Source organism: Trachemys scripta, chromosome 9 (assembly GCF_013100865.1).
Source record: "Trachemys scripta elegans isolate TJP31775 chromosome 9, CAS_Tse_1.0, whole genome shotgun sequence".
Lineage (NCBI taxonomy): Eukaryota > Metazoa > Chordata > Testudines > Emydidae > Trachemys > Trachemys scripta.
Window position 1 is genome coordinate 22,252,194 of NC_048306.1, and position 22,657 is coordinate 22,274,850.

General features: G+C 42.8%; 1 protein-coding gene across 2 annotated transcripts in view; it reads left to right on the forward strand.

Moving 5' to 3' along the window:
* Positions 1 to 14,116: 14,116 nt before the first annotated feature.
* The window catches only part of C9H8orf48 (chromosome 9 C8orf48 homolog), a 35,622-nt gene continuing 27,081 nt past the window's right edge, over positions 14,117 to 22,657 (forward strand). The window contains exons 1-2 of one of the 2 annotated variants that reach the window (XM_034781644.1): positions 14,117 to 14,440; positions 18,506 to 18,639. The gene's annotated coding sequence lies outside the window, so the exon portion shown is untranslated. The remainder of the gene's footprint in view (positions 14,441 to 18,505; positions 18,640 to 22,657) is intronic. The other variant, XM_034781642.1, reaches the window with a different exon arrangement.

The following is a 22,657-nucleotide window of genomic DNA, read 5'->3' on the forward strand; positions in this document are numbered from 1 at the left end:
AGGAAAGACCAACAAAAAGAATTATTTGTCTTGTGTAGCTATTATTACTTCTATTTATGCAGTGCCATCTACATTTAAGTTGTGCTGTGTTTGTCAGGGATTTCCATGCGGATTGGCTAGTGGTGACAGCTGTTTACAGGAGCTCAACTGCTATCTATTACAATTCTGACCTTCACAGCCATTTTTGTCATGTCACACTCTGATATTCATGCTAGCCTGGGCAAGAATATCATACCACTTCCTTAGCCATGGAGAACTCTATCTGCAACTAGGAGCAGGGGTTTGAATAAAGTGCCTTCAATAAAAGAAACTTGATGCTGTCTACTATCCAGGTAAGATGTGAAGAAGGTGAAAGCTTCAGCATAAAGATATAGATGTTATAATAGGATTGCCTGGTCAGCACAGCATCAAAAGTAGTTCTCAAATCCACAAGCACCAGCATGAATATTCATCCAAAACCTGTGTTACTATATAAGGAGTTTACTGCTCTGATAGTTGATCCTGCACAATAAAGTGCTCAGAAAAGTCAGGTGCTTTTTAAATTGTGGACATGCTATCTACAGATATTCAGTCTTCTACCCTTGCAAAGTTTGAGAGGGGGATGGGACACATGCATCTTCCTATGGTTTGATACTTAGCACTGTATTATACCCAAGAGCAATACTCTTGCTCGTTTGCTCTGCATTTTGCCTACTTTCTCATAGTATAGCGGATGCACATGACACTATATTGGAAGGGTGGCCAAACTTACTGACCCTCCAAGCCACACATGACAATCTCCAGAAGTTTGAGAGCCGAGGCACAGCTGCCAGGGCTCAGGGCTTCAGCCCCATGGGAGGCACCTGCCAGAGTGTGGGCCTTTAGCCCCACTCCTGCTGAAGCCCCGAGCCCTGGCAGGCATGCCCTGCGGGGCTGAAACCCCACGATCCCCCTCCCTGCTGGGCAGAAGCCCCTTCCCCAGCACTCTGCTGCAAGGCCGAGGTCACAAGCTCTCCTCTCCCCTGCCAAAGTCTGGTAGGTGAAGAATGGGCAGGGGTGGGGAGGGCGTGCGGGGCTCCAAGAGTCACATTTTAACTCTAAAAGAGCCACATGTGATTCATGAGCCACAGTTTGGCCACCCTTGCTATACTGCATGATTTATAATTTAATGAGTATTGGCGTTGGCACACACGTAGACTACATATCGAATTACACTTGAATCTAAACAATTTATGGTCACTGGTAATGCTAGTGCTTTATCACGCGTTGTCTTAAATAAGTTCTAACACAGCACGTCTGTTGGTCATTGTGCGCATGGATGTGAGTTGTGTTTCCCACATTTAGTGCCAAACTCCCTGTAACATCAGCACACAGTGTGCTCACTGCTTTTCACTTCTCCCAGATAACCCAATGCTCAGCCCAGCCCTCCTCACCTGATCATCTCATTGTGGAGCCTTTGAGGACACTGAAGAAGAATTAGATGAAGAAACCAGGGACTCCTTGAAGCAGTTGCTAGTCCAGGTACCTATCAGAGGAACTGTTATAATAAGAATGCCCAAATGATGACTAGAGCTGCTCAAATAGTCAAATTCATTGTCTGTGAGGATTAATTTTTAAACTGCCAAGCAACCAGATTATTCACTATTTCTTCCCTGTCAATCATTGAACAAACTATTTGCTAATAATTCAACTAGACCCCTGAAATCATAGGTGAAATCTGAGGCCTAATTGCAGATGAGGGGGAAATCACTATTCTAAGGACATACAGCAAGTCCTTCCACTTCTAACAATTTAGGAGCTCATACGTCACCATCCACACATCTCAAGAACCCCACATTATACATGATATTACTGAATATAAATGGGGAAAGGTCAGATCTGTCTGTCATGAGCTGGTGTATGGGCTAAATAAACTTGCAGTTCACGCAGCCCACAAAATGGCCTTTTTTTCTGACAGGGATTGTAAAATGGTGCAGTGATGCCTCAATATGTAAGGAAATTTTAAAAATCTGCATTAAGCATATTAGGACTATGCAAATTAAATAATAAATAGGCATCTGAAGCCATTGGGACTGCTGTCCAGAAGCAGCACTTTATGCAGTGATTTTTTTGGATTTTTGTTTTTTGACACTATCTTTTTTTCTACTTTGCAATTAAAAATACACATCTTAGTGTGCAGAAGTGACACTTAAGTTGCATTGTTGTAAACAGTGTAAAAATGCCTGGAAAAAGAAGTGGTAACAGATATGAAATGCTTGCATAGCCTAGCACTGAATGTCAGGGTCTGTGCCTTACTGATGGCTGTGAAGATCAGAATTCCCAGAGATGGCAGCTGTGCTCCTGTAAACAGCTGCCACTGTCAGCCAGTCACATGGAAATCCCTGACGAGCACAGGACAACTTAAATGGAAATGGCGCTAAATAAATTATAGGGGGCCAGTCTCCAGACACTGGAAATAAATGGAGTTTGCCGTTATTTCAAGTTGCATCCAAATTAGAAAAAAAGTTGGTATTTACCATAAAAGATAATTAAAAAAAGAAAAGAAAAGAAATTTAGTGTGGGAAAAAGTTGGCAGCCTAGGACAGAGCCTGGAAATCCTGCATCTATCACCAGATTAGGGACCGGCTGTGCAAGCTTTGCTTCCTGCCATCCAATATGCTTCAAACCTAATATGATTCATGACCCTCTAGGGATGAAAGGGAAGTTCAGTCTCCATGGCTCATTTAGTCCTTGGCCTCTCTGCAGAAACTGCCCACAGGAGGGCCAGTTAGTGGTGGTTTCTGTGATGCAAACCTGGTAGTATGCCTCATAGTAAGGAAGGGACAGGACTTGGTTGTAATGAATATAAAGGAGATTCTTCACTGAAATTGCTGGACTCAGGCACTGTGGCTGACACAAAATGTCTTCCAACTTCATAGCTTAGACTAATCACTTATGGAAGGGACTGGCTGCAGACCACCAATTCATTCCACATCTACAAGTGAACCAGTCTTACACAGTAGTGGCTTTAGGTTACTACAGCTTTGACATGCATTTGAACTGGCAACCCAAAGGGGAAAGGTTCCATACCCCATTACCACATCTCATAAGCCCATGCACACACTGCAACAACAGAGGAGCTGGAAGCAAACTTTCCCAAAGTTAGGAATTGTACAGAACTGGAGGGGTTTGGTCCAAGCCCACATAGAGTCCAGGGCAATAAGACAGCTCTGGTAATTCATGAAGTTGGTCCATGCTTTCCCACTCCAGTCCAAATGTACATGGTGCCCTAAGTTCAGACAACTGAATTTTAAGTCTAGGATACCATCTCCCCCACATGCCCCTTTTGATAATGTATAGTGGTATCACTGAAACCTGTTGCACAGAGATCGGTATGATGTCATCTAGCGAAGACTATAATGCTTAAGAAGCATCTAAAAAATGGAGAAAGATGATGCATCTCTCCAGTTGACATAACAAGACATTAACTGCATTTGACAGGATTTGTGAACTGCTCTTTAGGTATGCTGAAAATTCCCTTTCATGCACAGACATTGGCAACCCCCGGTGCACTTCATCATTTAACCTGTCTGCCAGCTGAGTATTAGCTTTCTGCCATCTATCTCCTTTCCTGACACCTATCTCCGCCCTCCTGTAGGTGGTTCTGAGACCCAGTAAAGTGAAAGACATGCAATTATTCTTCAGAAATATCCATCATATTACACTGTGAGAAATAGCATAAGATATATTTTAAGGGCTTATCCTGCTATGTACCCAAGAACTCTATGGTATGGCGATTTACCCTGCATGATAATGTATCCAATGTGAAAGGAATAAGAAAATCAGAAATGGGAATGTATTTTCATGATCAGATTAGGAATGTTATGAAAGTATGAAGGATTTGTGCCTTGTCATAGCAAGGGACGAGGAGTCAGGACCCCTGGATTCTATTTCTGTGTGAACTTGCGCAAATAATTTAACCTCTGTGCTTCAGTTTCCTCTCTGTACAGTGTCTAACTTATATGTTTTGTGAGAATTTAATTAATGTTTCAAATATGCTTTGAGATTCTGTGATAAATCAATGCAGTATTTGGCCCAATATCTATACACTAGTTGCTTTTTTATGTACAATCTGCTCAGAACAATACATGACAGTATTCATCATATGAACTCTGCCTACCCCTAAGAAATTAGATATTTTAATAAATTAAGTTAACATATATTCCATAATCAAGCTACATGAATTTGAAATTCCTGGTGCTAATGGGAACTCACTTAAAGTTAGTTGGGGAAAAAATTATCTCATTTTTTCCTACAATCAATTAAAATGCATCTGAGGGAATGACAAACCTGCTTGGTGGTTGCAATACCATTCAATTAAGAGCCATTAGTCCGTGCACAAAAGAGGAGCTGTAGGCATCTTATTGATATCTGATGGCCACAGCTAGCTATCAAAAAGGAGCTGGTAGCACCAGCTCAGTTTCTAGTGAACTGCCATCCACATCACAAGAGAGAAGGATAAGTGAACAGATAATATAGTAATGAGCTAGACAGACATACAGACAAAATATACTGGTTTACAATTTTTGAGAAGTCGTCTGCTTCAGAGATAAAATGTGCTATTTATTATGTATTTTGATGTGCTGAATTCAAATATGACAATTAAAACAACTGTTTGGCTACTATTTCTAAGATATTTAAGTTTTTACATTTGATGTCTATGTATATTGTGTAGATAGTAGAGTTTTAATCATAAATTGTAAACCTAGGTCATTTCATGTGTTTATGGTTGCTTTACATGATAATATTTCACCTGACCTGTTTATGTAACACTTTAAAAATCAGCAGAAGGGTTCTATAAATAAAATTTATTATGAAACAAAAAGGCAAAAAGCTATTATGTACATAGTTTAGTCCTATTCAGTGTCTACTCGGTGCTTCTTGGCTTGTCTCTTATATTCATTAAATGGAGCATTTCTTGTCACTGTCCAGCAATAGTCTGCAAGCATTGATGGGCTCCATTTGCCCTGATAGCGTTTCTCCATTGTTGCAATGTCCTGGTGAAATCACTCGCCGTGCTCGTCGCTCACTGCTCCGCAGTTCGGTGGAAAAAAAATCTAGATGAGAGTGCAAAAAATGTATCTTTAGTGACGTGTTGCAACCAAGGCTTTTGTATGCCTTGAGGAGGTTTTCCACCAACAACTTGAAGTTGTCTGCCTTGTTGTTTCCGAGAAAATTTATTGCCACTAACTGGAAGGCTTTCCATGCCGTCTTTTCCTTGCCACGCAGTGCATGGTCAAATGCATCATCTCAAAGAAGTTCACGAATCTGAGGACCAACAAAGACACCTTCCTTTATCTTAGCTTCACTTAACCTTGGAAATTTTCCACGGAGGTATTTGAAAGCTCCTTTTGTTTTGTCAATGGCTTTGACAAAGTTCTTCATCAGACCCAGCTTGATGTGTAAGGGTGGTAACAAAATCTTCCTTGATTCAACAAGTGGTGGATGCTGAACACTTTTCCTCCCAGGCTCCAATGACTGTCAGAGTGGCCAATCTTTCTTGATGTAGTGGGAGTCTCTTGCACGACTATCCCATTCGCAGAGAAAACAGCAGTACTTTGTGTATCCAGTCTGCAGACCAAGCAAGAGAACAACAATCTTCAAATCGCCACAAAGCTGCCACTAATGTTGGTCATAGTTTATGCACCTCAAAAGTTGCTTCATGTTGTCATAGGTTTCCTTCATATGGACTGCATGACTGTAGCGGGATGCTTACCCCGCTCCTGCCTGGAAGGGTTTAAAACAGCCCTGTCAGAGGGCTGGGGCAAAGGGAAAAGCTACTGAGCTGATTGAGGGAAGTGGCTGCAGCTGGGGCCATGCCCCAATCAGGCTTCAGCTGGCCTATATAAGAGGCTGGGAGCCAGGAGCTCAGAGTCTCTCTCTGAGTGCAGAGAGAGAAGGGCCTGGCTGCAGGGAGCAAGACAGGGTGCCTGTAGTGGAGCTGGGCTGGGGAAAGGCTGAGGAGCTGCAGCCTGGATAGCCCCAGGCTGCGGCCTAGCGGAAGGCCAAGGGGTACTGGGGGTTGCAGAGGGCAGCCCAGGGCTAGGCCAAGGCAGCAGGTCCAAACCCTCCTTGCCAGTGATGAGTGGCCTATACTGCAGTCTGCCCCAGGGAGCGGGGGCTAGTTGGTGACTGGCAGTGGCCTAGTGCTGAGGCAAGGTGGGGATAGTGGGTGCAGGTTCCCCAGGGAGGGGAGACCTAGTGTGGGGGTACTGCCAGGGGGCAGCATCCCAGTAATAGGGGCACCGGGTCCTGGGAGGGACATGGGTGCCAGCAGAGGACAAGGCAGATCACCGGCCTGCAGAGGGCGCTCCAGAGGCTGGTGAGCTAATTCCCTGGACGACCAGCAGGAGGTGCCGCAGGGGTGAGTCTGGACCCTCTTACAATGACCAACTGGAATTGATGGCAAAACATTGCCATTATGCAGAAAAACAGCTTTAAGACTCGTCTTCGATGAATCAATGAACAGTCTCCACTCATCTGGATCGTGAACGATGTTGAGGGCTGCCATCACACCATCGATGTTGTTGCAGGCTACAAGATCACCTTCCATGAAGAAGAATGGGACAAGATCCTTTTGACAGTCACGGAACATGGAAACCCTAACATCACCTGCCAGGAGATTCCACTGCTGTAGTCTGGAGCCCAAACAGCTCTGCCTTACTCTTGGGTAGTTCCAAATCCCTGACAAGGTCATTCAGTTCACCTTGTGTTATGAGGTGTGGTTCAGAGGAGGAGGATGGGAGAAAATGTGGGTCCTGTGACATTGATGGTTCAGGACCAGAAGTTTCATCCTCTTCCTCGTCTGACTCAAGTGAGAATGATTCTGGTGCATCAGGAACCGGCAGTCCTTCTCCGTGGGGTACTGGGCATATAGCTGATGAAATGTTTGGATAATGCACAGTCCACTTTTTCTTCTTTGACACACCTTTCCCAACTGGAGGCACCAAGTAGAAGTAACAATTGCTGGTATGATCTGTTGGCGCTCTCCAAATCATTGGCACTGCAAAAGGCATAGATTTCCTTTTCCTGTTCAACCACTGGCGAAGATTTGTTGCACAAGTGTTGCAGCATATGTGTGGGGCCCACCTCTTGTCCTGATCTCCAATTTTGCAGCCAAAATAAAGGTGATAGGCTTTCTTAACTATAGTGGTTATACTGCGCTTTTGTGATGCAAAAGTCACTTCATCACAAACATAGCAGAAGTTATCTGCACTATTCACATAAGTACGAGGCATCTCTGCTCACTTTGGCTAAACAGAAATGTGTCCCTTTGCAAAATCAAACACTGACAAATAAGAGAGCACGACACTGTATGATTTCTAGAGCTGATATAGGGCAATTTGTTCAGCAGAGTGATGTAAGCTTCGTTATGATTGCATCATCCATGACTTCTAGGAATAACATGATGCAATTCATATCATGTATGATGCAATACCAGCTTCAGATTGCATCATTCATTGTTTTGCCTAAAAAGCAAGTACTGTCCAAACCCAGTCATAGATTTATTCATAGATCCAGTCAAAGATGTATTTTAGTCATTTCTGGTTTAAATTGAGATCCCTTCCCTTTATAACTCACTTATCCTCCGCCATTCCCAAGTCAAGGGTCGTATATACTGACCCAATAGCATATCTTGAAAACTAGAGCCAATCAACAATTTTAAGCATCATTTTCATTCTCAGTGACCCAGAATTAGTAAAGTTAGACTATGTTTATTTCAGAAGCATTTTGGCTGTAGAGCAGTGCAGTCAGAATATCAAATGTCTGGGATGTTTGCCTTAGTCTATCACCCCAAAATACAAATATAACAGGAGTTTATTGCCTGTTCCCTAACATGCCCCCTATAGGGTGTGTATGTGTACTGACATATATATACACTCTTAACTCGGGGGTGGGCAAAATTTTTTGGCCCGAGGGCCACATATGGGTACGGAAATTGTATGGCGGGCCATGAATGCTCATGAAATTGGGGGTTGGGGTGCAGGAGGGGGTGAGGGCTCCAGCTGGGGGTGCGGGCTCTGGGTGGGGTTGGAAATGAGGGGTTGGGGGTGCAGGAGGGTGCTCCGGGCTGGGACTGAGAGGTTCGGAGGGCAGGAGGGGGATCCGGGCTGGGGTAGGGGGTTGGTGCACGGGACAGGGTTAGGTGTGCAGGCTCTGGGCAGCTCTGTATGCTGCCCTGTCCTCAGGCACCACCCCTGCAGCTCCCATTGGCTGCAGTTCCCAGCCAATGGGAGCTGTGAGGGCGGTGCTTGGGGCGGTGGCAGCATGCAGAGTGGAGCCCCCTGGCTGCCCCTTCACATAGGAGCCGGAGGCGGGACATGCCGCTGCTTCCAGGAGCTGTGTGGAGCCACGGCACGCGTGGAGCAGGGCAAGCCCCCGACCCTGCTCCCTGGCTGGAGTGCCAGAGTGTGGCAAGCCCTGGACCCCCCCCCATCCCAGTGGGAGCTCAAGGGTCTTATTAAAATGTCTGAAGGGCCAGATGCAGCCCCCGGGCCGTAGTGTGCCCACCCCTGCTCTAACTAAAGAAAATGTCCATCTGCTTGTGACCAGATGCCAAATTCAAGGTTCTGGTGCCACTTTTCAAAGCCCTGATGGGATAAGCCCAAGCTACCTAAAAAATTGCCTCTTCCTCCACAAGTATGACCATCTGTAATAACTAGTCTGTTCCCCTGGAACCGGGGTTCTCAAACTTGGTTTGTGGCTTGTTCAAGGTAAGCCCTTGGTGGGCCGCGAGACACTTTGTTTACCAGAGTGTCCACAGGTAGGGCCACTCCCAGCTTCAAGTGGCCGTGGTTCGCTGTTCCCAGCCAATGGGAGCTGTGGGAAGTGGCGCAGGCTGGGCCACCGCTTCCCGCAACTCCCATTGGCTGGGAATGGTGAACCGCAGCCACTGGGAGCTGCAAGCAGCCATGCCTGCGGACGCTCAGGTAAACAAAGTGTCTTGCAGCCCGCCAGGGACTTACCCTGAACAAGCCACAAACCAAGTTTGGGAACCCTTGCTCTGGAACAATCAAATGCTGAACCACAAGGGTGAGACTCATGCTCACAGAAGACTTCTCAGAAACTGGTCTGTGATTGTGTTCTTCATTTAAACAAAATATTAGAAAGACCATGAATCTCCATGTCTTTGAAATAACATACAAAATCACTTCTTCAGCTTGGATTTCTCTAATAATGATAGTAACCAATCAACAGAGGGATGGCAGGGGAGAAACAGAGATCCTTGCTAATTCTTTTAGAATCTGTAGGATTCTCAGATAACACAGTGATAAGCATGATATAAAAACCTAGTTAAGAAACCAGTTAAATATTGTGTTTAAATGGTACAGCGATAAGTTAAACACTGTGTTTCTGTGGAAAGGCTTCAATTTCTAATAGAAGTTATTTACTGACGTGTCAAAATGGCTCATCATTTTGAAACAGAGTCTGACAGATTCCAAAGGGAGCCAACCTATTATTGAGGAAAACTGCTTAGCTGCTTCCAGTACTGATCTGAGCGAAACCTGTGTTGAGCTCTGCTTTCCCTTGAAAAGCTCTCCCTTTAGCAGCAGGCTGGGAATGCTTCAGAAAAGTCCATGGAAAAATCCCAAGTGAAAACAATAAAAAAGGAAGAAAACTTAAGCATTTACTATATATCAGGGGTCGGCAACGTTTGGCACGCAGCTCGCCAGGGTAAGCACCCTGGCGGGCCGGGACAGTTTATTTACCTGCTGACACGGCAGGTTCGGCCGATCGTGGCCCCCACTCGCTGCGGTTCGCCGTCCCGGGCCAATGGGGGTGGCGAGAAGCAGCACGGGCGGGCATTTTTAATACAATGGACGCTAAAGGTATTAAACCTAATTCAATAAGGTTTAACTTAATTCAGTAAAGTTTATCTTAATTCCACAAGATTTGTCCAGGATGTTGCAGAATATTGTTCAGTCTGTCACAAGCAGTAACTCTTTTGAAGTTAGTGGAATTATACCGGTGTAAGGTAGAGGAAACTCAAACCTAAGGAACTCAAGGACATGGAGGTGCAGGCAGAGGCAGTTATTTTGAAAACAGCTTAATACTAGAACAGGGAACTCACTGTTCTTTGTTATTGACCCACTTTGGTTGCCAGTTGCTGCTTGATAAACAGATGACATATAGATTTTAATTGACCTTGCTGGAGAAATTGATAAAATGTATAACATGAACATCATGAATTTAGCTATGCAATTTCCAAAAGAACAAGGCATCATACTCTCTGGAAATGTTTGGGATGCTGAAAAATCACTGACATTGCATTACATATTCTTGAACTCACAAGCGTTACCATAAAAATCACTCTCTGAAAAACATTTGTTTTGAACTTACTTTTTCAGATGCTGTTTCCCCCCCGCCCCACACACAGTTTCCCATCAAGGTTTGAATGTGTAATAAATGAAAAAAAAAATTGTTTGATAGTGTGTGTGTGTGTGTGTGTGTGTGTTTCCTCACACAGAAAGGCGAGTCTATCATCATTTTGGAGTGCTGGTGGGAGGAAGTGGCTGCACTTTCCTATGGATTTTAATGAGCTCCTCAAACCAATTTTAGGACTGTTTTATATGAATTATGATCTGCTTTGTGTCTCGTATTTTAATTACACTGTAATCATAAGATGAGAAGGATCCAAAAGCATCTTACAGTCTGCATATGCCTTTCCCATTGAAATGTTGCCAACTGTGAGGATGAACATGTGTGTCAGCTGTTTAACAGCACAGCATATTAGGACAAAAAGTAAATAATAATATATCCACTTGAAAGTGCAAATTAAAATTAGGAAAGCACAATATAATTACGCAGCTTGGAATCTAGGGCAAGTCACAAAGCTTAATACCCAAATCTTTGCAAAAACAGACTTGGGATCCTTAGTATCAAAGTGGTAAAGTATCTTATTGTTTTAAGTCTCATCTAAAGACAACACTTTCAGCAGCATAATGTCCTCTAGCACCACATGGAGGTAACAGACTTGTTACTGACATGGAGCAAAAAATGCTAATTACTTGATTTCTCATAGCACTTCCTTCAGGACCAGTGCTTTTCTTGGAAGTCTCTCATCCACATACTTACCAAGTCTGATCTAACTTTCCCTATAAAAGCTGACAAGATCACAATACAAGACAGTATGGCTGCTTCTAAAAAGGAAGTTTACCTTTTTCACAAAAGATTGTAGCCCCTCCCCATCCTATTCTGTAGCTCAATGGAAGTAGAACCCTACTGTGTCTTCTTTCTGCCAGGCAGAGCATAATTAAAAACAGACACCTGCCAGTCACTCCATTACTTTTACTGTAATAAAATGATTCTTTTTTTATGTGCAGTGGCTCATGACTGGAGTTCTAAATATTTTTTACCATGGAGTCCCTATTCCCTTCTGCCTGGCACCAAATACTTATGAAATTAAGTCACTTCATTTTAACAAGGAGCATGTCCTTCAGCCAAGTAGCCCAGCCAAGATTACATAAACTGCATGTTTCCATAGCCACCAGAATATGAATAATCCCTTAGTTTCAAGATTTAAATAATTCTATAAAATTCAATATTTACCCATTAGAAAAATTCTTCAGTTTCTCACAAACACTGATCTGTAACATTTTTGTTCCATTTCATCTTGCGGCACCATTTAATTCCTATCTACTTAAACCTGTATAGTAATGATGGCTATTAATATTTCATCTGTGTGCACAACTTCTGATCCGCCATGGACAACTGCCAGTCTCAAACAACACTAAGCCGCAGACCAGTCCATTTCCTAATTGAAGATATGGATTAATTGGAATTGAAACCACCATTTTCAAATGCAGCAGCCCTCTGCAGTAACCCCTCAGAGAGAGACACATTCCATATCATTTTCTGTGCAATATTTTTAAGTTAAGCATTCTGTTCAATGATTTACAGAGTCTGGGTGCTACTTGGCAGCACTTTCAATGTCTATGCTGGTAAAGACAAAAATTATTGATATTTTTAACTCTAAACACTTATTTCTCAGATTTCAAATATTTGAGTTCTGACGTTTCTGGGTGAAAACACCTGGGTGTATAATGAGTTACATAAATTTTACCCATCATCAGAGTATGGTGTGAGGCCAGTCCACCACTGGGTAATGAATTTCATTATGAGAGCCCAATTAGTTCTGTCCACAAGGTTAACTAGATTACAGTCACCTGGGAAATGCACACACCTATCGAATATGGATTCTTATGCAGCCCTATGGTTAAAAGGGATATTGCAGTCTTAGTGGATTGAGACATCAGAAAGCATTTGCCTGTATTAAGACATTCAACAGTTGTGTTATGTTTAAATTTAACATATGAAGAAGAGATGAGCTGCAGTAAAAGCCTGTCAGTGCTTCTCACACAACACTATTTACGGTTCTGTATAGAAACAACTTCAGTACATTAGTGGTAGCAAATCTTAATATCCTCTGACATAACTGGGTTGGGCCATCCATTAGCATCTTCAAATCCTTTAGAAACAAATATCGGTTCAAAGAATATGCTCTTCAAAATATGAACTTCCTAGGCAGCAAATGGTACATTACAAAGACAAAAAAAAAATTATTTGTATCCTGGACTCCAAACCAAATGACTCAAATGTGAAGACAATACTTTCCCTGAATAAATGTCAAAGGAATAAACCTGTTAGGAGTAATATATTTTTCATGCACCAAAATTATGAATTTAAAAGGGACTGGGTAGATCAGGAGATTGAAATGAAATGTCAGAATCTTTCATCTCTAGGAAATCAATTCAAATTCTGACCAAGTCAGTAACCTAAAGTCATTACCTATTTTCATAAAATTGGTAATGAGAAAGTGTTGAATTGTGGGGAACGGTGTTTAGTGGTGAACTGTAAGGCTCTATCAGTTTTTGTTTTATTTGATATCTTAATTAGTGATCTGGAAGAAACTGTGAAGAGGTTGGCCTAACCTGGTGATCATTTATGTCCCAGAGCATGAAAACAGGAAGCCTATTTTAAATTACTCCAAATTGTGTTCTTATTCATTTTGGAATCTTACTATGCTGTTAGCTTCACTAAACTCCTCAGATGGAAATACAACAATAAATAACAGGTGAATCCTTGGGTTAGAGATGTATTAGCACATGGTACAAATTTTCTTGATATAGAGGGCAGACCTTTCTGAATATATATATATTTTTTCATAGTGCACCACAACTATAAGTGTGTTCTCCTTTCACTGTCACGCCACCAACTCTCATTTTCTGTCATGTGGATTATTTCCCCTCCCATTCACAATCACACAAAATCTCTGTAGCATCTTTAGCAATTTCACAAACGGAAAAAAAATAATATGAGGAAAGTATTTAATGCAGGTGTCGCTTTTTTGATTTGGCAGGCTGAGTAGAAAGAAGGGCCAGCATACAGCGAGCAGCCAGCTCTCTGTACATGCCAGCAAATGCTCTGTAGACCACAGCCTGAGAACCATTGCTCCAAAGCATTGCCTATCCATCTCCATCTTGCTCTTTACTGTCTCCCTCCAGTTATGCAGTCATTAGCTACACCATGTATCCTGATCTACAGTGGCTAACCTGTCTGTTATACATTATTCTTTTGTATTACAGCAATGCCCAGAAGCCTCCTTCAAGATCAGGGCCGCAGGGTGCTAAAAGGTGCCCAATGCTAGCCAAACATGGGCGAAGATGAGGTCCCTACTTTGAAGATCTCACAGTCCAAACGTGACCCCAACAGCGCAAGCCACACACAGCGTGTAGCACAGACCAGGACAAAACACGCCAGTGACATGCTGTGGGAGGCAGGCCAGGGCCAGGGCAATTTGTTAGGGGGAGGGATAGCTTAGTGGTTTGAGCATTGGCCCACTAGACCCAGGATTGTGAGTTCAATCCTTGAGGGGGCCATTTAGGGATCTGGGGCAAAAAACTGAGCAGGGGGTTGGACTGGATGACCTCCTAAGGTCCCTTCCAACCCTGGTATTCTATGGACCTCCTTGCCTGCACCCCTCGGCTATGCCTTCTCTAAGGCGACATGCAAACAAAGGGCGGGTTTTCACTGCCAGCCAACTCCAGCCAGGATACTGGGCGGGATGGACCTTTCAGTCTGACCCAGTAGAGCCGTTCTCATGTGCCGTCAACCCGACACGGAGCGAGCTGGGGTCAGTCGTAGGCTGAGCTCCATTAGCCGGGACAGCCGGGGCCGCCCCGGCGCTTTCTCCGTCCGTCACTGGCAGCTCGGAGTCCGGGCCCCTTCCCCCGCAGCAGTAGCGGCAGCTGAGCCAGTCGGGCCCCCGCCCTGCGCGGCTAGAGAGCCGGGGGCAGCGGCCGCGCTCGGAACCCAAGTGCGGGCTCTGGGGACAGGAGAGGAGGGGAGGCGCCGCCGCACCCGGGGCGGGGAGAGAGGCCGGGCTGGCTGCCTGGGCAACGGGAGCGGCCTGCAGGAGGAGGTGAGGCCGGGGTTTCCCTGTTCGGCGTCTCGTCCCCCAGAGCGGCTCTCCCCGTGCGGGGGAGGGGGCGATGCAAAGCCCCTTCCCCGCTTTGAGGCTCTCCCCGTGTTCCGGGGTGGGGGCACAGAGCTCCTCCCCGGGTCTGGGGGGGGGGTCTTCCTCTGCTAGTGGAGGGGGGATTTTAGTGCAGGAGCCTTTGCAATAACATTGGCTGCATCTTTGGCACAAGATGTGCTGGCCTTTTGCATCTCTCATGCCCCGTGGGATCAAGCCTGGCTTAGAACTTAAATGGGGAAGGCAACTCTCCAGTTTGCAGGAAGTTGTGTTAGCACTTGGCAGTTCATTGTGGTATTGTCCTTCAGTGTGTCCTAGAAGTGCTGCGATGGAAGGGGGTGTGAGCGCGTTGGGATGTGCACCAGAGGATTAATGCAAAGCCTGAGTACACACTGCTGGGCTAGGTCCAGCAGTGGATGGGAGCAGCAGGCCACATTCATTATTTCTTCCTCCCCCCTGCACTTTGCAGCAACTGGATGTAGGCTGCTTGGTTAGATGGACTGGGAGGCTCTGAAATTTATCCTGAGCTTGAGAATTCCTGTCCTTAGCCTTGCTGTACTTCACTGTATTTTCCTCAAGTGCTTTCTTTGTGCCTTTCTCCATTTTTTAGGAGTATTTATGCCATGTAAAGATCATTCAGCTTATTTAGGAAGAATTGGGATAGTAACACCACTGTATTCCTGATCAATTTCCAATTTGAGTCACTGCATTCTGCCTCCCTGCATTTCCCCTTCTGTTTCAATTGAGTACAGTGCTGATCAGCTCATGTCCTAAACTGTTGGATAATTTAGTTGCCCTATTCCACCCCACAGTTAGCTGCATTTTCAGTCATGAAGAAAGCAGTCCCCTTATAGTGTGCTCTAGGATCCTGGAAAAAGTATATATATTATGCACTGAAATTTTCAATCTGCTTTTCCCTTAATGGCACATCTTTTCCTTTTTAATAGCTGCCTTTTTATTTCTAATAAGAACAACAGCTGGAATTTGAGTAATCAGAATTATAGATCCCAATATGTATTTTTCAGTGACAATATAGTAGCTGTTATTACATGCAAATATATGGGTTGTTTTCTATTGCACACACAAGAAAAATACTTGAAACACCCACACAGGACATGCCCCCAACTCTATTTTCCCCCATTACTCTCAACTCTTACAATGGCTAATTTAGTTGCCTCTCAACCACGTCCCCACTGCCAAACAGTTCTGCAGCCATAATTCAGCCCAGGGGTACTAAACATTTCTGCAACACTTAATGACAAACACCCCCTAAATCCATTATATTCTTGATGGTAACTTAGAACACCAACTTGACCAGTAGAAAGCATCCCCATTCCTGATGGTCATACTATCAAATCCTGACACGTCCCTGTCCTCCTGATCACAAGCAGCCTCCTCTGCTCTTTGTCACTGTCTTTTTTCTATTGGGGTGTTGAGAATTGTACACACTATTCCAAGTGCAATGTCACCAATATCACACAAGGGGAAACGGACCTCCATAACTCACATGGTACCTCTTAAAAAAAAGAAAAAAAGAAAAAAAAAGAATGAACACCTTTATGAATAGTGAGTTGCCAGTTTTCCACATGTTTGTGAACTTCTGTGATGAGCTCTTATTTCTATGTTACATAAGCCTAATAAACAAAAATGTGATTTTTGTTTAACCTTCCTTTGCTATAAAATTAGGGAGTATTCTGAAAGAAGAGGATGTCACTACTAGAGTTCCAAGGGAAAAGAGAGTAGTCAAAAAAGCTAACAATATTAGGAACCACTAAGAGAGGGATAGATAAGACGACAGAAAATACAGTGCCACAATATAAATCCATGGTACACCCACACCTTAAATACAGTGTGTGATTCTGGTCACTCCATCTCAAAGAAGATACATTGGAAGTGGAAAAAGTACAGAGAAAGCCAACAAAAAAGATTAGGGGTATGAAACAGCTCCTGTAAGAGGAGAGATTAAAAAGTCTGGGACCGTTCAGTTTAGAGAAGAGATAAGTAAGGGGGGATATGATGTAGGTCTATAAAAATCATGAATCGTGTGGAGAATGTAAATAAGGAAGTGTTATTTGCCCCTTCACATAAAAACAACTACTAGAGGTCATCCAATGAAATTAATAGGCAGCAGGTTTAAAACAAACAGAAGGATGTACTTCACAACATACAATCAACCTATGCAGCTTGTTGCTATGAGATGTTGTGAAGGTCAAAAGTATGTTAAAGAAAGAATTAGATAATTCATGGAGATTAGGTCCGTCAGTAGCTATTAGCCAAGATGATCAGGGATGTCACCCCATGCTCTGGGTGTTCCTAAGCCTCTGACTGCCAGAAGCTGGGACTAGCTGATGGGGAGTGGATCTTGATAAATAGCCCTGTTCCGTTCATTGCCTCTGAAGCAGCTGGCTCTGACCACTGTTGGAAGACAGGATACTCAGCTAAATGGACCACTGTTCTGACCTAGTATAACCATTGTTAGGAAGTGGACTGAAATGAGTGATGTAAATTTTGTTCCCTTCCATCTAACAAGTTACATACCTTGCAAGCAGAACTCACTTAGGCCATGTCTACGCTAGTGAGCTTACAATGGCACAGCTGTGCAATTGCTCGTGTAGCTGCTTTGTGCATATGCGAGAGAGCTCTCCCATTGACATAATTAAGCCACCACCAGTAAGTGGCAGTAGCTATGTTGGCAAGAGAGCTTCTCCTGCCAAGATAGGTTACACTGACAGAAGTACCAATGTGGACAACACTATGTCGCTCAGAGGGTTCCCCCCCCCCCCCACACACACACCTGAGCGACATAAGTGATACCGCCAAAAGTGCTAGTGTAGACAAACTAAGGCTATGATTGCACAAATTAATTTGCTGACATTTGTTCATCATTGGAAACATACTGCTTCTAAGACTGCAAGTGGTCCTGATGCTGGTGCCAACAGAACAGTGTTGCTAAAAGATGTCCAGAATAGCGCTGGGTGGTAAATAGTTTTCCTGTTCTGCATAGGAATGAACTTGAAACATTTAGAAGCTTTGTGTGAAAAGCAACAAGAAACCCTTATTCCCCCATTAGCTAATAGCTCACTGGTTAAGAAGCTATTATTTGGTATGTGGGAGACCCTGGTTCAAATCCTGATCTAAATTACACAGAGCAGAGATTTGAATTAGAGTCTTCCACATCCCAGGTGAGTAGCCCAATCACTGGGCAATTGGCTATTCTGGGGTTAAATTACATCCTGGATGTGAAAAACCTCTCTTGATGAGTGTTTCATTGAAGCTGGTACATTCCTGCAAAAAGAAAAAATTGATTTCAACAAATCAATATTTTTCAATTAAAAATATTAAATCAAAAATAGCTGAATAGCTCTAGTTCAGAACATGTGGTTTGTGAAATCCATTTCCAAAAGAGAAATATATCAAATTATAGTATTCTACTTTGTGATAGAGCTATACAAAAAAATATTAGTCCTGCACAGGAATTCAGGAATTACAAGTTTTTGAATGTTTTTCTTTATTTCAAACACTAATCTACATAGAGAGTAGTTTCTTCCCTGATTTTACTTGCTAGTGCTTTAAATAGTTTGAGAATGTGATGGCCCATTTGGAGTGTGATTTACTGCTTACAAAGCGAAAAGAGAGCACCTCTTTTCTTCAGGTTTTCCTCTAGAATCCTTCCCATGTTCTCTGGCCTCATGTTACAGCCACCTTTTGTTGCCACTTCTGTAGCTGGCCAAGGGAGTTACTACAGAGAATTTCAAACTATATCACCTCCACGATTCCTCCCTCCCAAAGCCCTCAATAGAGAATTTAACCTGATGTTTGCAAAAGCGAGTACATATCTGCTACATCCTCATTATTTTACATAAGACCTGCTGTAGTAGGAGCACATCTAATTTGGTCTGAAGTCTGTTTAGCTGTAATTTTGGCTTTCCAGGATATTCCAGCATTGTGTGAAAGGTTGCTGCTAATACTCAATTCAACTTGTTTAGTAACTTACCACTTTGTATTGTAAAGACAAGGTGATGTTGGTTACATCTGATGTTGTGAAGTGGTTCCAGCTCAGCCAATCCATCATTTTGCTGAATTCCTCCAGTTCCTTCCCCTTCTATGCCTGCTGTGGCTGATGCTTCACTTAACAAAGATATTAGGTAAGTGTGAGCGTTAGAGTACTAATTGACTCCCAGCTTGCATTTCTTATTGTTATCTTCCCATGGCCTTGAACTCAATAACCAGTTTCAATCCTGCATTAATGCTGCTGTAACAAGCAGAAGTATTACATCAATGTTGATTAATATTAGAAGTTTAGATCAGCAAGTTTTGATTGTTGAACCAGCCTAAAAGCAAAATAGAAACCCTTTTACAATCTGACATTGAGACCCTATCCTATTGCCTTCATAACGTATTCATCATTATGGCAGCCACTAACAGATGCAGTAGACAATAGGCTGTGAAACACTAATTTGCATTTCCATAAGTAGCTCTTAAAGCTTAATACATTACAAACCATCCTTAATTGAGCCTCACAACCTCCATGTGTGATGGTTTACAGAAGGGCAGGCCAAAGCCTAGGGCTTAATTTCAGAGGTGCTGAGTACTGGCAGTTTCTGTCAAAGTTAGTTGGAGTTGAAGTAGAGCATCTTTGAAAATCTGCCCATAAGGGCCATATATTAAAAGGTATTTATGTGCTTAAATATCCAATTAGGTGCCTAAGTGGGATTTTCAAAAGCACCTAAATGGATTAAATATCTAAACACTAGTTGAAATTAATACTAGTTTGGTGCCTAAGTTGCTTGGCACTTCTGAAAATCCCACTGCATCTTTACATGCTTAAATATCTTTGAAAATCTGGCTTTCACCAAGTTCACAGTGAGTCAAGCATATAGAACTGCAAATAGAACCCAGGAATCCTGCTCTAGACAGTAGGGCCCAGATCCACAAAGGGACTTAGGCAATGTAGCAGTCAGCATCTTGGTGCCTAACTTTTAGGGACCTAGAAAGTCACAGGAACAGCACTGTGATCCACAAAGCTTGAGTTAAGCGTCTTGACTTCCTACCCACCAGGCTACAGAGGATACATTTATACTGTAATAAAAATATCTGCAGCACCAAGTCTCAGAGCCTGGGTCATTTGACATGGGCACAAAGGACTCCGGTTGGAGCCTTGGCTCTGAAACCTGATGAGAGGGGGAGCGTCTCAGAGTCTGGGTTCCAACCTGAGCTCAAATGTCTATACTGCTATTTTTAGCCCTGCAGCTCTAGTCAATTGACCCCAGTTCTGGGATGTGATGCCTTGAGTTTTTTATTGCAGTGTAGCCATACCCAGAGGCACTCTCACTCTCTCTGATCTAATGGCTGTTTAAGTATTTATCTACAGTGGAACAGTCACTGGGGCAGAGAGAGATTGACTCTGTAGCCTAGAAGTGAGGGCACCCAAATGGGAGACCAAAGTCCAGTCCCTAGTCCCCCTTAACCACTTCCTCTTTAGAGACATTGGAAGTGTCAATAGGAGAGATTGAGGAAGTCCCCACATCAGAATACCATATAGTCAGTGGTTAGAATACTCACCTAAGAGGTAGGAAACCCTCTCTTCAAATCCTTACTTCCCCAGTTAGTGGATTTTGTTGGAAGAAAAACAGGCTGACCCAGAGGCAGATTTGAGTAGATGGGCTTCTTTATTGCGGTACTTGTTCCCCTGGACTCAATTGTCCAGTAAGCACTGGATTAGTTACATCATACTCTTTATCTATATTAGTATGTAAATTCCTACATTTATTATAACATCCCCAAAACCCTTATGGAGTAATATGAATGCCCATACAATGAATATTGATAACCCTATACTGAATATAATTATCCTTGCCCCTGATTACTATTTACCTCATTAACATATTCTACCGATAAATTTTACTTTGAAGATACACTTTTTTTTGCTATAATTGCAGTCGAACTCCTTGGATCAGCAGTTTGCAGGGAAGGGAGAAAGGGACCATGACCCCAAACTCGCCTGTGCAGCTGGGAAAGAAAGGGAGAGGGAGATGATACTACTTTACCCAAAAAGGCATCCTCATTCCTCAGGCAGCTACAACCTTATCAAACCCTTAACAAGGAGAAGGGAGGGGACAGGGGTAGCCCTAAAATCTATCATCAGACACAAAGATGCCTGCATTTTATCAAGTGGAGCTGCCAGTCATCTCTACCATTGGTGGTATTTCCCTGCAAAGATTGGTCTTCCAGAATGTATGGGGTGTTGACAGTAGCATTGTTGAGTCTGCCTATTAGCAGCATGGAAGCACTGCCCACCTGGTGCCCTGTAGACCCATGGTGAAGTCCAACAAATCCTCACACCTAGATCATGCTACATCTCTGCTGATTTTTAATTTTATAAAGAAGCAAACAAACAAAATTAAAACATTTAGAGTTTGGGGAAAGAGGTTTCTTGCCATGTGAACTTTCAAGAGTCCCATATTGAGTTAATATAAGAACTGTCTTGACTGCTAAAATAATGTTTGGGGACAGTATCTCAGGAATTTATTATCTATGAGTTTAAAACTATTTTGGCATTATTAGCTCATTCAGAATTGACAGTAGAAATAAGGCGGACTTGGCTACAGGAGATGGACATTTGTGTTCTGAAGCCTGGGAGAACAGGAGCAGCAGCTATTATTGATTAGATCTTCAGTCAGGGACACATACCATAAACCAGTGCAATGCCATTGAAGGCAGTGGGTTCCCAAGTGGCAGAATTTGGCCCTTAGTGATATGTAGGGTTTGTTTAATTAGATAGACTCATATGTTTACTTTGGCAAGCTGATATTAGCTAATACATGGATGTGACTTGGTGTCAGGTCAGATATTTTCTTATCTATGTTATAACTGTATACTTAAGATTGAGGACAGATGAAAGAATCCCAGAGGATTTACATTACAAAGATTATTACCCAGCTTGTCTCAAACAAAATGCCATAGCTGATGTTATCAATACACAGTTCCCATAACTTTTTTTTTTTTTTTTTTTTTTTTTTTTTAAAAAAACACCAACTGTTCAAGGTACACAACATTAACAGAGGTAATGCTTTTAGAGAGCGTTTAAGTTTCTGCTCTTGTACCCATAGGCTTGCAACATGACCCATATAAAATGGATTTACAAATATATTTCTGGTTAGAAATTACAAATGCCTGTATATGGACAAGGTTCAGATTAATTTGTCACACCATTCAGCCAGCTATAATAGATCCTCTTTTTTTTGGCCCTGATCCTGTGCGATGGAACTCAATGGGAGTTCTGCCATTAGCTTCAGTGAGAACAAGTTCAAGCCCTGTGTGTTCTGGACTTCTGTTCACCACTATACACAGATCAATGTTAGCTGAAATTTAGGAGTATACTTAGAACATTGAATGCAACACATAATTTGGAAGTTAAATCTCCATGTTGCAAACTTTTGCTTTATGGCATTGGGAGGGTGCGTATTCAGCTAAGATCACTTTAGTTTTATAATTATATCAATGGGAAAAAGTGAGCTATTGACTATGTGGGGTTTGATCGTGCAGTCCTTATGCAGGGAAAATTTCCATTGAGGTCAAAGATGGCAGTTACATGCGTGTCTGAATGCAAAGTTAAATATGGGTGAAATCCTGTCTCAGCTGAAGTCAGTGGCACCTATTGGTTTTAATGGATCCAGGATTTCACCTTATGCTTGAATCTGCAGTACATACATTCTAATTAGTTGTGTATCCGTGTTTTGCTTTCTTATTGTGCCAACTTAATGTTTGTATGCAGTGTAGAGTTTAAGTGTAGGCCCTGATCCTGTAAAGACCAATGCTAGTGCATAACGTTAAGCACCTGAATAGCCCTGGTGACAAAAGACTCCACCACACAGTATCAGAAGAAAAACATCGTTTCTAGACATTATTGGCTATGGATACATTTTAAAAACTTGATCTGGCTTATTTTATCCTCTTCCACTAGGATAGTGACCTACCCACTATTTCCTTATTCATGAAAATCTTGCTCCAGTATATATTTTGAGTACTCAGTGGGACTACTCTTGCTTAACATTTAAGCACCTGCATATATGCAGGATTAGGGCCTTAATCATTCATTGCAGCATTCTTCCTTTACTGGAGTTATTTTTTTGTGAATCTGTTTTTAAATGTTGCCATCATTAT